We start from the raw sequence: 17,121 nt of genomic DNA, 5'->3' as shown, positions 1-17,121 counted from the left end.
GTTGGTATAGCTGTGTCAGAAATTTTCAGAATAGGTACGTAACATAAATACCCTACCTACCCTGATAACAATCCAAAGACCTCTATTCCTCGTCGCCATTTTCATGACTGAGGATCGCAATCGTTGGAGTTGGAGGATAGGTAGATACCCGAATATATAGATTTATAGGTAGTCAAAAACAGGTGTCAACATCGATAATTCATAAACTTTGTTGTAAATGCGTAGGTACCTACCTAATGTAAAATCCAGTTAAAATAAAAAAATATGAGAATTTTGATAAATAAGATTATTTTTGTTGGTTCTATTTTGAAACCATATTCTGTTTTCATTAGGTTAATTCACTAAGTTAATAGTAACATACTCGTATAAAACATATATTTTTGTAAGCCTACCTTAATACAATATCTGCTTTTCATACATATTTTATATGATTAAACAGTAACATGTTCGCCGAACTTTTCAATTTCGTCTACAATATAGTCCATTGATTTCTGCGTAGGCGGTGGGTGGCATGTGGATATTACCCTGAAGAAGTTCTTCAACCCCTTGTGGTCCATAGGCGTGTAACCGATCATCATGGTGCCGGCCAGTATCATTTGTTCCTTCATTTTTGGAGCCACCTAAGCAAAAGAAAATTAATTATTTCGTAACTTATTACTTTGTTGACAATGGTTTTCGCCTTGAATAAGGCAATGCTGCTCAAAATATTTATTTTTATTCAATTTTAATTTATTTTACATATTGTGGACATTACAAATTATAAGTTTAAGACGTTCACAACATGACATTTAGAAACAAAGAAATATTATTAAAACAGTATTATGTAATACTGTAATTATGCAATATTAAGTTATTCTACAGTATAAATGTGTAAATACAAAAAATATGAAGTATATAGGTACAAGGAAGTACACCGGATGAGTTAAGCAGACCCTATTTTAAGAATTTATAAAATAACATCCCCCTATACTCATTCTCACGTAGATGGAATATATCAACATCCGAAGCAATTTGGTTGAACAGAGTTATTGCCCTCCCAATTGGCATCACCAATGGCAGGTTAGTTCTGCTCCACGGGCTTCCCATGAGTTAGCAATACGATCATATCTTTGAACTATAACTACTATTGTTTGTCATTAAAATATAAAATGTTGCTCAATATTGACACTCTTTCGCAGTGGTTTTCAACCGTTGGACCAGGAAAATTCCCTATCGCCCGCGAAAACATAAAATATAGGTACAAATCAATCCAAACGCACAAAATACCATGATAAGTTTTGATGTAGCTGCCGAAATACTCATCCTTAATAATTAATTGGCGGTCGGCAGGACGTGTAAACCGATTTCTAGTCGCGGTCCAGTCGAATACCAGTGGCGTAGTTAGAAATATTGAGCCCCTATGGAAAAATCATGAAAGGCCCTTCCTCGGTGATTCTAAAAACAATCCTCTTCCTTCAAAATTTTATTTCCGATCTATTCGCTTTTTTCACTCATTTTGAAGACAATTAAAAATGAAAGGGAGCAGCATTCTAAGTCTACATAAGGGCGTCACTTTGCCCGGGGACGTCACTGTTATATAATATGTAGGTACCTATATCAATTTTACACAATATAAATTTAATGTAAATACGTATTAAATTTCATCACAAAGAGATCCATAATTTTTGATAAAAATGTCGAATCGACGAACAAAATTGAAATTGATATTGAATCACTCAGTTGCTCGCTGGCGGCATCGTGGTGGATGCGATCCATGCATCCATGGGTTGGGTATTCTAGGTTTAGAGTTTAAATCGTAAAGTTATGTTAATGGATTTATTATTTAAATTATAATGCAAACCATTACCGATCCGTAGAATTAAAAAGAAACAGTATTTGATATCCTGGAAATGTGAAAGATTTTCGTAATTCTCAGATAGTTTAAAAGGAGTTTTGGTATTGTGACTCGGAAATTGTGATGATTTTTTTCTTCTATTTGTTTGACTCCATCATATTTTTATGGAGGTTGGTAATTAAGAAATATAAATATATAGTTATATTATCATGTTATTATACCATGTGCAATCTCTCCCACCAATCTTGACTTCTTCGTTCACCTCTCATCGCTGGAGGGATATACCAGAAGCATATATTGGTGCATTGGTTGTCTGGGTTGATAAGTTCGAATCCCGGCCGTCCCGTAATCTTGGTTTTGAAATATTCCGCGCATGACATGGCATTATCCACGAGAGAACGCAATCCACTGTCACCACGAGCTCGCCACATCAGCCATAGTTTAAATGCATCCACCTGTAATTTTCGATCAGTCTCATTAATTATTTGTTTTTGATGTTAAGTTTAAAGGAAAAGTGATCAAAAATAATTTGGAAGTTTACTTGAAGTCGTGACCCTTATCCATATCGTACACGAGCTCTCGTGAGCGACGATTTGGCAATCACTGCTATATACCAGGAGCGTAGAAAGGTGTTTACGCGCCCGGGGCAGAAACAAAAAATGCGCCCTTCACATAATACAAAATTTATGCACAGTTGTACGTAAATAACCCATACTTAATAATAATGTCTTAAAAATTGACGACTTCCTAATACCTGAAAAAAAAATCAAAGATCGCCGACATTTTTTTGTATGTAAGTATAATAATCGTAGATCTCTACATAATCATATTATGTTTGTTTATAAATAATAAGTAATAAAACACAGTGAATTTTCAACATGAAGAATAGACAAGAGTGGTTAACAATCAAATAACAGTGATAGAAAACTATTTTTATAGATAATAAATATATTTTGAGGATATTTGCGCTGCGGGCGATTTTTTAAAATTTGCAATGACACTTCTGTTGATATTCAAATTGAAATGTGCACATACAAATATTTCGTTGACCAGTGTTTCTGAAAATGTTCCAGCGAAACTCACTTTTGCGACCTCACCTGGATTGCGCCCGAGGCGGTTGCCCCGCACGCCCGCCCCTTGCTATGCCACTGCCTGATACGTATGTTGATTTGGACGAAATAATAATATGTTGACGAAACGCTTCTTCTACGGTCCAAATTCTTTGTTTTGGGTGTATAATATTAGTTTAATAACGCACCTTTCTTCCGCATTGGACACTTTTGTCTCCGGTATCATAAGAGACGTCATAAAATTTGTCTTGTTGAAAAAGATAATGAGCCGCGGCTGAATTAGCATTGTGCATCAGATTCTTGTGCTTTACTAGAAAAATCGAACATTGAAGAGGAGCACCGAGCATTTTGTGAGGATTCCAGGATATGGAGTCAGCCCTAGAATATAATGCAATATAACAATGTATTAAAACATAACAATTTCATGACGTTGAAAAGCATGTTTCAGGAGACGTAATCGTCACTGTTCTGGCAGAAGACACTAATTCGAAAAAATGATATATTCAGTTAGTACCAAAATGTTCCTTATTTCAAACTTTACCGTCTGGAAACCTTCTTAATAAATAAACAGTCTTTATTTTAAAGTCATCCTTTTTACGATTACTTAACCCATAGCTTACGGGCCGCACACAATTGTGTTTTTGCTAATTACTTTTCAAATGCAAATTAACACGTTAATTACAAAATTAATTAAAAGGGCCCGTAAGCATTGTGTTAATAAACTCACATGATAGACCATTATTTCAAACTTTTTAACAACTTCAAAGTCAAATTACTCAAAACTAGTATTCTCCAGTTAGTGTGTTCTGCCAGAACAGAGACGTAATGTTCAAGAAACATCAAAATTGGAACACGGAAAATTAATTCATGAATCCTCCATTCGGTAATTTATTTTATATTGTTATATTGACGATACAAAAAAAAACTTCAGTTACCTGTGAACTCCTTTCAAAACATTTTTATGTTTTTCCGAGAATAAGAGAGTTCCACCCCAGCAGGCCTAAAACATCAAAATAATGATAATTAATAATAATTATGTAATGCACAAAATTATTTTTAATGTTAATAGGTCCACCGAGTATTTTTTTTACTATTTCTGTTTCAAAAGAACAGACCCAGTCCTAGCAAATGCAAACCTCGACTGGATCATGAAGAGCAGTGGTCCCAACATTTTTATCGCCGCGCACCGGTGAACGTTTGATAATTTTACCGCGGCCCACTCAGGGGAGACGTTGATTGTTTATATTTTATATTGTTTTGATTTAATAATTTTATATATTTTATAATATTTAAACATGCCTTCAAAATAAAATACTTAAAGTTACACCAAAAAATTAATATAAACTCTGTATACTACGGCATATCCAAAATGACAACTTTACAGGAGAAACGAATTTGTGATTTTTGGCACTTTCAACTTCTGGCATTCGTGAATGAAAAAAGATCAAATTTGAAGAAGTGATTTAACATTTCAAGTCGCACAATCTCGAGAGAAATATACCACAGTAAATAAAATGGAAATAATTTAATGCTCCTTGGGCGGCCCGGTACCATTTGATCCATGTAACGGTACCGGTCCGCGGATCGGGGGTTGGGGACCACTGATGTAGAGTGTAGACGCGAGGCCCTTCGTTAAGAAAATTCCCAATTATGTAGGTTTTATTGTAAGTATAATACCCCTCACAAAATAATATACGCGAAACCCTCTAGAGTAGGCAGCTCTATTGGACCCAAACGGGGTCTGCAGACGAAACATCATAATTATGCACCCCACAGAATCTAGTAGTTAGGTCAGTTAGGTGACTCAACAGACTTTTCACATGGATAAGTTGAAAATACATTGCTTTATTCAGGGGATGATGGGATCTTCTATAGTCGGATCCATATACAAACTAAACTATATACCTAATTAATTACATTAAAATTGATGAAAAATTATAGAAAGATGAATTGTGCTTGCAGCAGATTGCGGTAACTTTTCATAGTTACTGGTTATTGCAGTTCACTGTAAGCTGCAGCGTTTATGGGGAAAACTTGCGGTACATATGTGGGCCATCTCTAACCGAACTCGCAACCTGATACCCAATCAGCATAACACGCCACCCACTGGGTGACACATTTAGTTGGTTCAATTAAAACGGATGTGTTAATTTTATTTCACTTTTATGTCATTGTTGCCCATTCGCATTGCGTTTGAGTACTCAAGGTAGTACCCACTGTCTGATGTGATAAGCAAATTTATAAAATTTACAACATATGTAGGTAGGTACAGCTATAATCTCATTGTTTTGTTGAACGGGAAATGAATTTAAGTGCATTACTTTACTTTATCAAAATTACCGTTATTTATAGTGTTTACTTAATAATAGTATTATTCTGTGACTGGCAAAGACGGTAATGGTGTCATCCAATGGTTTTAAGTGAATTACCATCCCATGACAAAAGTTTTAGGATATCTAGGTACAATGCGTTAAAGCTATCTACTATAATATATATTATCTGATTATTACCAACATAAAAATAGTTGTCAATTATTTCATATAATTATACCTATAGTGCAATAGAGTATAATAGCGCCCGTACATGTGCATGGATTTACTGCCAGCAATAGTGCGTATATCGCGGCCATAACAAGAAATGCAGTGTAAACATGTATTATCCTGTAGTTGGCAAGTTTGCATGCATTGATCAAAAATGTTCGGAAGCTTCTAAATTATACCCCCTTTACACGTGCATGAATTTACTGTTGACAGTAAGAAAATGTATGGGTAAACATGTATTATCTTGTAGTTGGCAAGATTGCATCCATGAATCAAACAAGTTAGGAAGCTTCTGAATTTTCATGTGACAGTAAGACTATTTCAATCTGCGCCTGCCCAGTAGAATGATAGTGGCGAACCTGCCGGCAAAAAAACGAACTTCGAACGAATTTTCAGGTTGGCCGATTTTCACTAGCTGTCAAATAGTACGAAACAGTAGATACCATAAAATGATAACATCGCGTCTCGCCCACTCATTGGAGAGACAGGCAGCACTTTTACGTGTAAACAGTTATTGTCACAATAGTTTAAAATAAGCACTATTGCCGCCAGTACATGTCCATTCACGTGTACCTCAGGCGTTATAATTCAGAAGCCATCGAAATTTTTTGATTCATGTATGCAATCTTGCCAACTGCAGGATAATACATGTTTCCACTACAATGTCTTGTTATGGCCGCGATATACGCAGTACGCACTATTGCTGGCAGTATATCTATGCACGTGTAAAGGTGTATAATGCAGATTTTTGTGGCAAGGTATATTATTGACCATAGATAAAAAAGAGGTGACTGAATGTACCTACCTATCAGAATACCAGCGAATCTTATTATTTTATTTGTATGTTAGTTAATATGTCAAACTATACTTGTGACTACACTCAGAATGTTAAACCGTCTATACATGTATGTAGGTACCGACGTTATATTTAAATTAAATAAATTCTCAGCATTAAAGAATGTCGCACATTTCCTCTCGCGCATTTGAAAAAGCCAGTATTTTAATTATTACCTTCATCCCACTGAATATCAGACCGAAAATGGTAACTTGAATAGAAGTCAAAGACATGCCATGGCACATTAAACCAATATTATGTGATCCAGTACATATAATGATTACTATAAAATAGGAGGTAATTCAATGTAATTCACAGAATAATTAAAATACATTATGTTCATACGTAATTTGAAAATGCCTCAGAAATATACCTACTAGAAAAAATTCAACGCCGAGCGGGACTCGAATTCGCATCCATTGGATTCCGGTTAATGTGATTTACCAATTGAGCCACCTGCATCCTACCTAATTACGACTACATTAACTAGTAGGTAGTACATGCAACGATTATCAAATTGCCACAATATATATTTTTTTAAATTATGAACATATTATGTAAGTACCCAGCGCCGAACCGGAGCGCTCAATATTTTATGAAAATGTTAACATAGTTATCTAATTGCTTGTGTATTTTATAAAAATAAGTGTGTTATGCCGTGTCCACATTGGCAACAAGTTGCTGACAACTTCATTAAATTTCGATTAAAATAATTTTTGGTCAAAGAAATTTTGATAATTATCGTGAAATTTAATGAGGTTACCAATGTGGACAAACTTTTTTAAGATAATATAGATATTTTAAATGATATATTTTATATGATAGATATTTTGAATAACAAAGATTTTTACGTTAAATGGCAAATCTAGCTCACTGTCCACGAGACGGAGCGATAATTTTGGTGATTTTACGAACCGGAACGGCGCTCCGGTGCGTTCCGGTCCATTTCGAGCCCTGTAAGTACCTAGATATATAAAAAATATTGTAAATTATTCGTTGAATAAAACAAGCAGCTTTATATGAGAAAACAGAAAGAAAACTGTATCTCACAAAAACAGAATTAGTTCTTGTGGGGCAAAAATAAAAATACTTTTGAGACAACTTGATTGTACCTATGTATTATTTTTTATTATAATTACAACGTTTTTCTTAGCTCGTATTCTTATTAGTCCGGTGGTTGTTTGTCCGGTACAAATCTTGAAATCGATTTTTAACTAACTGCTCGACTAGCTAGACATTTGAAACTTTTAGAATATATCAGAACACGATGCCAATGCATTTTTTAATACTTTTAGCCATCTTTAAGTAGAATTGATTTCATTTTCAGTTAATTCTGTTTTGTATGAAAAGTTATTTCGGAAGAAATCCGTAATCGAATACACTATTATTGGTTGCGGGAGGTGGTCCTAGCGACTAAATTATTAATATTAATATATACGTGCGTTACTATGGAAATCAATATGACATTTCAGTATTATTTCTATCAAGTTCAAATTTTTTTGATCGTTTAAACTAGTCAAGTTAAGTTTATATGATTCAACAGAAAATTTAAAAACGTTGTAGGTACTTATATAAAAAGTTATTTTTATCTTGTAATTATTGTCAGTTCATTCCTAGCATGTTGTGAGGGAACATAGCTTTTATAATAATTGTTGCTTATCAATTGAATCGGTTTATCCTATATAAGTGAACCGTTTTGGTCTCTGCGGTAGGCATTGCCAAATTGTATCATACTAGGAATTCCACCCTGACATTATTATTATTATATTATATTCGAACAGTGGATATAATATTGAATTCAATGTTCAAACGATATTATAAAACCAGAATTGGAATTTTAAGATGAATACCTATCTACTTACATCGACATGCATCCAAATATTCTGATCCTGGCAAATATCAGCAATATCACTGAAGGGATCGAAAGCACCCAAAACTGTGGTTCCTGCGGTAGCGTTGACAAAGAATGGTGTAAATCCTTGTTCCTTAGCCTTCTTCAGAGCTGCTTTCAGTTCTTCGGGGATCATTCGACCCCTGTCGTCTGTGCGGACTTTAAAAAGACTCTTGGTCCCAAGTCCGAGCCAGTGAGATGCTTTGAGGAAAGAATAATGACTCTGAAAAAAAGTACTCAATGTAGTGCATGTGATATGGCCGATATGGGGATAACTATTCTACTTTAATTATTAACATTCGTAAATCCACGACAAAAAATATGCCAAAAGAATATATAAGAATAGAATATGCCAAATTTCACATCATTTCTACAAACATTCAAATCGCCTTAAGATTTTTTCTCAATATGCCTGCAACTAAATTGTGAACATTAACATGAGTGAAAAATATTTTCGAAATAAATAATTACGACCGAATGACAATATTTATAGTCTGAAATTATATTTAAAAAATATATATTTTAATGAAATGATAAGTGATTTTCCGAACAAAAAAGAAAGCGGATTATTGTTAAATTAAAAATACATATTAAGTTTTTGATTGGATAAGATGTTTTTAGGAGTTCACGATATTATTAATATTATTAGCCCATGACGATCCAAGCGTATATTCGACCATACAACTGTCATGAATTAGCATTAGAATAGGAATTTAAAAATATATTTTGCATGCATTTTACGATTCGTCGCCCATTTGTAGGAGGTGCCCTTTGGCGATACGTAATATACATAGGAACTTAACTATATTTTAACATAAGATTCAGTTATGATTAAGAATTTAATATATTTAAAAGTGGTTTTCAGGTATTTTGCCATCCCCTGAATACTGACGCCCGGTTGCTACGCACCGTCAACACTCTTGATTAGCGCATCCGTGTATATTGAATAATGTGGAATTACTTAAATTATTATAGGCAGTATCTACAGGAGGGCTTTTTCTGTGATTGAGGGACTGATAGCTCGTTACAATATTTATTGTAATGTCCTTTCAGAGCTCCCTAACCGATGCTCACGATAGGTATATTACCTAGTATGTCCTATATTAATTATAATAATGATTACCGTGTCTAAAAAATTCCATTCCGATTCAGAGCACAGACGTTTTTTATCTCTTCCGGATTCTTTCTATCTCTTAATAATTGTTTCACTATATAAAATTCCGGGATCTTTGCGTCATTCGCATAGAGGTTTTATAGGTATTCTTTCGTGTGTAGCAGAATTTCTATGCATGCAAAACGTGGCACGTGTGACATAGGAAAACCAGTGCAAATTTATAGGTTTCTGTAATCTGAATGATGTTATAGGTATATTATTAATAATTAGTCATTTAATAATACATGGTCATGTACTTATGGGCAATGCAGTAACCAGAAGTATTTGTTATTATGTCAGGATTAAAATTTATTTACTAACATCTTCCGAAGTGAACGCTGCCAATCGAGGAATACTTGATACCCCATCTTCTTTGATTTGTGGAAACTTGCTGTGCCGGGCGATCACCATTCCGTACATGTTGGAGATACTGCCTCCGGGGCAAAAGATTCCGTCGCCACTTCCATCGGGATATCCGAACAACTTGGCTGAACGCTGGAGAACAGCCTGCTCTGCCAAGGTGAACGCGGGGGCCACCTCGAATGTGTACCTAGATTTAGTAAAGTTTGTGGACATATTAATAATAGGTAGCAACTTATTCTTATGGGTTTCACAATGTTTCGTTTTACTGCGTCCTGGTGTTTTTTTTCAATGTAAGTATGTATAAAATAGTGGGGTAGGCAGGCTTGTTGTTAACTAAACAGTTTATCAATTATTAATCTTGTAGTCAAACTACGCACAGCTACAAAATTTTCGGGTTTATGTTTAATAATCCCGGGATTCATAGGTATCGAAAATTGTCCAGGATCCCAGGATTCGGGATCCCGGGATTGGATTCCCGAGTAGATACATTATTATTTATTAATTTACTGTACGAACATTATTTTTAACGAAATTCTCATATCGATTTTCACTTGTTTTAACTGTGTCATTGTTGAATTTGGTAATACGAGTATATTGAATAGGTAACCTACTTATTTTTCCAGGTGTATTTATATGCAAAATTTATTTTGGCAACAGTTTACGGTTAAATTACCATGATGGTAAGTACAGTAGCGGGCTAAAATTAATACGTTAACAAATAATGAAAAAAATAGCTTCACCTATAATACTCGTACTTGCCTATAATAATTATGTGAGTTGCCAATAGGGTTTACATTCAAGCTTGATTTATTGATCGTTAACTTTTGTCAAAAATAGCATATCTTCCTGAACTAAATACAATTTATTAAAGCGAATGACAGTTTCTAAATATAAAAATATTAATATGAACGGAAAAATATCGTGGGCGATATGGCTGCTAAATACCTACTGTTAATGCAAAATTGATCAAAAAATATTATTTTGAAGATTATCATAAAATAGACGTGAAACAAGAAAGGGTAGTATTTGGGAAGGTACTTATGTTCTTAGAATTACGGGATCTTTTTATTACTACACAACCTTTTCTCTACTCAACATCAATGAAAAATGTCCTTAAATTCGATTATTTCTAGGGATTTTTTTCTATTTTCTAACAAGCAAAATTTCATATATGTACATACATTCACCAATTCCAGGATTCCAAATTTGGGAACGAAAGTGCTAATCCCAAAACTCCGGGATTGCAATCCCTTCATATTACAATTTTTGGAAAAAAAGTTTATATTTGGTCGATTTTGAATGGACTGAAACCGTATGCGGCTTAGATCCGTGTGCCATACTAATACATACATACATACTAAACTTATGATTTTTATTCATGAAAATATGTTTTCACTAAATTTGTAAGTGTAAGTGTATGGTATAAACGAATACGATCAGATGCTTATAATATACTTTGTGAAAATATATTTCCATGAACAGAAAAGATAAGCTTAGTATGGCACACGGTTCGAAACCGCATACGGTTTCAGTCGATGGATGGCCTATTTGCCACAGCAAATGCCTTCATCACAAAGTTTCTTTATTAGAGAGTTATATAAAAACGTGCACATAATAATTATTGCTTATGAATTTTGTCTAGAAAGTATTGACTGGGGTGGGGGTGACTTGGAATACTAAATAAATAGTCGAGATAATTGAAAATTGACCAAATTTAATTTTGCACATGCGCCACTGCGTTTCTGTATATGAGCCTGCATATTATTATATACGTGCTTAATTAATTAATTAGCATGTATACATTAACTCCTATCACAAAGAACTAATGAAATAATGTGTAAAATATATTATTATTATCTGTTCGGTTGTTAACCTATTTTATGAGATTTCATTGCATATTTCAGCATTGTAATATTGTTCATTTATCACTTCGAGTTAGAGATCAATGCAATTAGTCAAAGTGCAATGAGAAGATTTATTATTTAAAAAGTATAAAAGCCATAAATTTCTGCGATTAAAAGCAAGTCTATATTCTGATAAACAATTGAGTACCTTCCAACCTAAATGGTGCGTAGTTTTACAAGATGTATTAGCGCTATTTAGATACCTAATTAGGTACGTATTCTACTACGTAGGTTTCAATGGAGATTGAGATGACGCGAAGCCCCCTGACGGAGGGTGGATCAATGACTATGGCCAAGGGGAAAGAGCCTCAAAAGCGTTATTTTTAGATAATTGGTAGATTTGATTTTTTTGTCACTTCGAGTGAGTTTGATGAAGGCGTGTGTTTCCGGAGTTTTTTGCTAGTATTATAAATGTCTTGGACTTAAATGTCTTTGGTGCGAATGGTTAGTATATTAGTTGAATACACTGATTTATCGTCATGAACTGCGTTATGAAAGGGTTGCCCCCGCTCCTCTCGCTAATATATGATACGCTAAACCTGTGGCCACTGGGAGCCCCGTGGCATTCATAAATTGAAGCAACTATTTGAGGTATAAGTACAATGTTTGATTTAATAATCCGATCCAGCATGTCTAAATGACAAGAAAGTGCGGACGACGCAAACGGACACTAACGATCCGAAAAATAATTATGACCGTTTAAGCCCTCCGCATCCCATAATCACTTGTAGATGTTGCAGCTCGCAATAGCTCGTAGGTGAACACCCTTAGTTACTTAGTTATACCTGCAAGCCAGGTGTTTATCGATAGACTAAAAATGCGGACTATCTAATATGGCGAATGTATCTAGAAAACTGCGGTTGAAACGACGAAACTATTATAAGTAGTAGGCGGAATAAACGTGGAAGTCAGTGGCACCTGCTACTCTTGCTACATATTCTTAACCCAGCCTCCTCCCGCCGCCTTAAAAATCAATAAAAAAAACTATTAACTACTAATTTTCCTAAGCAATTTTCCCTAGCCATTTTTCTGTGTCCCAATAGTTTCATTGGCGTGCACCAGAGTGCGTGATTTTCCTATGCCCTATGGTGATGAAAATGACCGTAAACAGTAAAGTCCGCAAATTAATTAATACCTGATCTGTCCAGTCACACTTGAAAGCATGAGAGTTGTTTGTCTACATTTTATAGTTCAATCAACGTTATTGTATTACTGAGAAATTTGACTTTTTAGATTTTTCTTTTCTAAAATAATACATGCCTACGTATAAGTAATCGATGCAATGACCCTTTTATATTGATTTACCTACTACCTGTTTAATTTGAAAAGTTTAATAGTAATTATAATTGATAACAGGGATGTTTCATATGGGTACCTACTTAGGGGGTTTAACAATCCGTATTTCGCCAGTCAGCGACTTCAGGATATAGGTATGTATGTACAGATTATATTTAATGAGTTATAATGTTGTGGATCTCGAGTTCGAATCCCGAGTCTGGCAAATCCACATGCTGTTTTTGGTTTTATTGTGTTTGGAGAGAATGAACCTAACAGGTTGAGCAAGTGGCTAACTTCAATTTCTCGTAAAAACAAAAATCAGTTAATACAACCGTCACTCTGTGGAGGCCCATATTATGATCTTTTTAGGATCGAACCAGCAGCGAAATGACGCAACCGATTCGACATAAAATTTAAAAGAAAATTGTCTCCGCATCATTCTTCCCAAACGGCCAAAATCTATTAGGTACCTAATTATTTATAAGTACATCTGTGGCTATGTATCGGATGATTCTTGGAGGTGTCCTTGGATATGGAGTTGTTATAGGATATGATGTACTTTTCCACTTACTGACTGGTATTCAAAGCCTCCGTTATCCATGATCCGGCCAGGGCGTAATTGTCAACCCCTGCGTAGAGTTGATTGTGGAAGTGGCAATGGCCCGTTTTGACGCTGTACTTGATCACTGCTTTGCAGAATGCACTCAATTCTTCGTCTGGCGATCCTTCCGGGCAGTTCTCAGGGAGAGATTCAGGATTTTCTGTAATCGATAGTAATAAATAAGTACACTACGACAAGACTAGGTCTATCTCAGACGACAGGGACGCCTGAATAGTATCTTCAAAAGTGACCTGCCAATGTATCCTACCAACGCTTACGTATGCGTGTGAAACAAAAATACGAGTAGCGCAACGTGGCAAAGAAAGATCACATAATAAGCCAATGTATAAGGAAGCAGACAAGAGGACGCGATATGATAGTGTCGCTAAGCAGATGAAATAGCAATGTGCTGGACATGTCGCTCGGCGAGTGGACAATAGCTGGATAAGTCCCGTCTTACAGTAGTACCCTTGGGACACTAAACGCCCACAGGTACGCCTTAAAAACCGCTGGATAGACGAACTCATAAAGTTTGATGGATGTATATATGTGGCAGAGAAGAACTGGGGACTGAGAAATGGAGGGAGCTAGAAGAGGCCTTCATCCAGCAGTGGACCGACCACCACTGATAATAATGATGAAATAAGTACACATAATGTAGATAAATATCTAGGTGATAACTGATAACAGTGATAACATATAATACAATATACTTAGATATAAATAATATAGCGTAGGGGTAGCTAGTTTTTGGAAATGTGAATACCGGTGATTTTGTGAGATTCATTTTATTAAAACTATTGTTTAGGACGTTTAGGTATTGGCATCTCTGATAACCGTAAAATGCGTTTTTTTCAATGCATTCAATATTTTATTATACAAAAAGAGCAATAACATTTTTATCAGTGCTGAAGTTTCTGTCTGACGAAAGGGTGGGTATTATTTTTTTGCAATTATTGCGGAATACGAAAATATTTTTTAAATACATTTTTATTGCAATATGCACACTGAAATAATTATTGGCGATTTGTTGATATATTAAGACGGTACTTCAGTGAAACGGCAAATAATTTTCAACTAAGTATAGGTGCGACGAAATTTCGGACTGGCTGGCAATCGGAGAGCGAAAGTCGAGCTGTGAACACGTCAATTTGTTTTGTGATGGCGACGGGGGAATCAATTCTTAAATCGTGTATATATGACTAAAAAACGTTACCCATTTACTTAAAAAAGAAAACATGTCAATGAATATATTATTATTATTAGTAATAGAACAATAAACATACCATTAAATGGACGCATGTTGAATTTTTATGACAAATTATGTTTTGTTCTGCACGCGTCATTTGCACAATCTTCGCGTCGCGTAGTCACGATCGTTTTAGACCGTGCCCCAGCTGAAGTATAGCCTTAATAATTGTTGATTTGATTCGATAGAAATGTATATAATAAATATAATACATATAGACAATATATTCTATGCCTTATGCAGATAATTCAAAAAAATGTCAACCTAAAATTATGCATTTAACTCTGACGTTTCCGACCAGCCATTTTGATAAACTACAAATTTATTTTATGCATAAGTATTTTAATTTTAATTTAGTGAACTAAATTACAAGTTATTGATTGTGAATTGAAGGACTGTTCTCAGAAGATTAAAGCCATTAAATATTTTTTGAAAACCATTTACAATAGTTCGTAGTAAAATTTTACTTATTGTACCTATAGATAATTAGTAAATGAATTTGATAAAAATAATCCACAACCCCTTGATGTACGAAAAACACAATAGACTGGCATAGTTGTATATGATATGTACCTACAGTAATATTATTATGGCTACGCGTATTTACCTATTAATTAATAATAATTTATTGAAATATACTTTATCAGTTAATTCAGCAATAAAACGCTATATGTACTTGTAATTTCATTTTATATTGTTTGGTTGGTATATCTTTATCTTATCGTTTTATTGCTACATAATATGCTCAATCATTATAATATTAATAATATGTGAAAAAAAACTCTCCAATGTCCTTTTCTATATTGTAAGTTAGTAAATTCAATGATGAACTGGAAATGTCATCGTTCCCGTTTTTTTTTTTTTAATAAACCGACTCTAAATAAAATTACTAGTCTTTCAATACAATCTTATCAGCTAGATATTTTTGAGTCTTTTCCATGGCAATATTGCAAGGATGGGCATACATGAGGTCAACGAGAGCCACATTCTGGATTTTCATATATACAAAGAGTCACACCATTGTCACATTTAGAAAGGAAAACCCGCGAAAATACAAGTATAATGGGGAAAGAAAATACCTATATTTTTATCAAGAGATATTGGGAGCCAATGAAGAGCCGCATTTGCCCATGTCTGCAATATTATAAATAGTACGTTAGACCCCACTTGTTGGGGGGCATGTTTAAAATAAGTACCCCAATGAATATTATGTTGCTAGGATTTTTTACACCTCTATTTTTTCATAGTTTAAAGTCAATTAGTAACAAATACCCATGCTTTCATGATGCAGCCACTGCTTACCAGTAATTATGTAGAAATATGAATCATCAAGGTATTTATTAATACGTAATATAATTGTGGCACAACCAATGACATAATGTCATTGGGCACAACCTTAAGGGTTCCGTCGCCATGTCCGGCCCTCCCTCACCCTGCAGCGATGCTACAAAAGCGATCTACGCGCTGCAGGTATCGCATGGCGGAAGGCGCGAGATTTGGGGATGGACCGAGGGAAATGGGGCGACCTTGTACTTTCCCTATCCCCCAATATTGGGGCATGATTGGGTAAAGTAAGTATGTAGAAAGTAATATAATTCAATTACTAAATTGATTTATTATTTTGGTTCGATCTAGGAAAATTATTAAGTACTCACATTATTTATAGTCATGGTTATGGCATCTTATAATTGTATTCCAATATTTATTTACGTAGCTCAATATAATATTGCGATGTATCCCTAATGCAACGAACATAATATTATTGTGTAGAAAAATAATCTCGATTTTACAAAAGAATCTTTAGTATTTTCTTCAGTGATATATTTTTAAGAATAAATAAAAGAAAATGTAAAATTAAAAATAACTTCTATATACCAGATGTAGCCAGAATAATTTCACTAGTAAATTAAAAGAGTACAGACAACATTTATTTTGATTATCTTACCTGTAGATCCAAAGGATGTTCAAAAGTAACAACGTCGATATCATCTTTCTTTGGTCCATAAACACCCGCGTCTTTTAAAATGGTTGGAATGGAATCTAAAAATTCAACTCCATCTCGATCCATTATTGAGGAGTTACAGTTAGCACTTGTTATTTATGAAACGGTTTATTTATCACTAGTCTTTAACATCACGGTTTACAAACACGGTCTAAGGACTTTATGATTCGAACTGTTTGTAGTTCATGAATAAAATATCAATTACCTACTACTTATGAGTAAAAATTTATTCTCATTATTTTCATACATTTCATGAATATTACAAAAACGCCTGTTAGTTGAAAAAAACGTAGCAGTAAAGTAAATAATATTGCATTCATCAAAAATGTAGGCGTAAAAATACCTATATTTTTTTTTATATTGCCTTTGCGAATCAGGAATGCTGTGATGTGACTAACTTC

General features: G+C 34.4%; 1 pseudogene across 1 annotated transcript; it reads right to left on the bottom strand.

Moving 5' to 3' along the window:
• Positions 1-128: 128 nt before the first annotated feature.
• LOC147065526 (acidic amino acid decarboxylase GADL1-like) lies at positions 129-16,828 on the bottom strand (annotated as a pseudogene). The gene is made up of 8 exons (XR_015071792.1): positions 16,664-16,828; positions 13,440-13,629; positions 9,645-9,873; positions 8,142-8,393; positions 3,840-3,904; positions 3,093-3,282; positions 2,056-2,289; positions 129-620 (listed from the first exon to the last, which is right to left on the bottom strand). The product of XR_015071792.1 is annotated as an acidic amino acid decarboxylase GADL1-like (transcript).
• Between the last annotated feature and the right edge of the window lie 293 nt (positions 16,829-17,121).

Source organism: Rhyacophila brunnea, unplaced genomic scaffold, assembly GCF_057557595.1.
Source record: "Rhyacophila brunnea isolate RB1 unplaced genomic scaffold, BYU_Rbru_1.0 scaffold_6, whole genome shotgun sequence".
In the NCBI taxonomy this organism is placed as follows: domain Eukaryota; kingdom Metazoa; phylum Arthropoda; class Insecta; order Trichoptera; family Rhyacophilidae; genus Rhyacophila; species Rhyacophila brunnea.
This window is presented reverse-complemented; position numbering and strand designations above follow the sequence as displayed.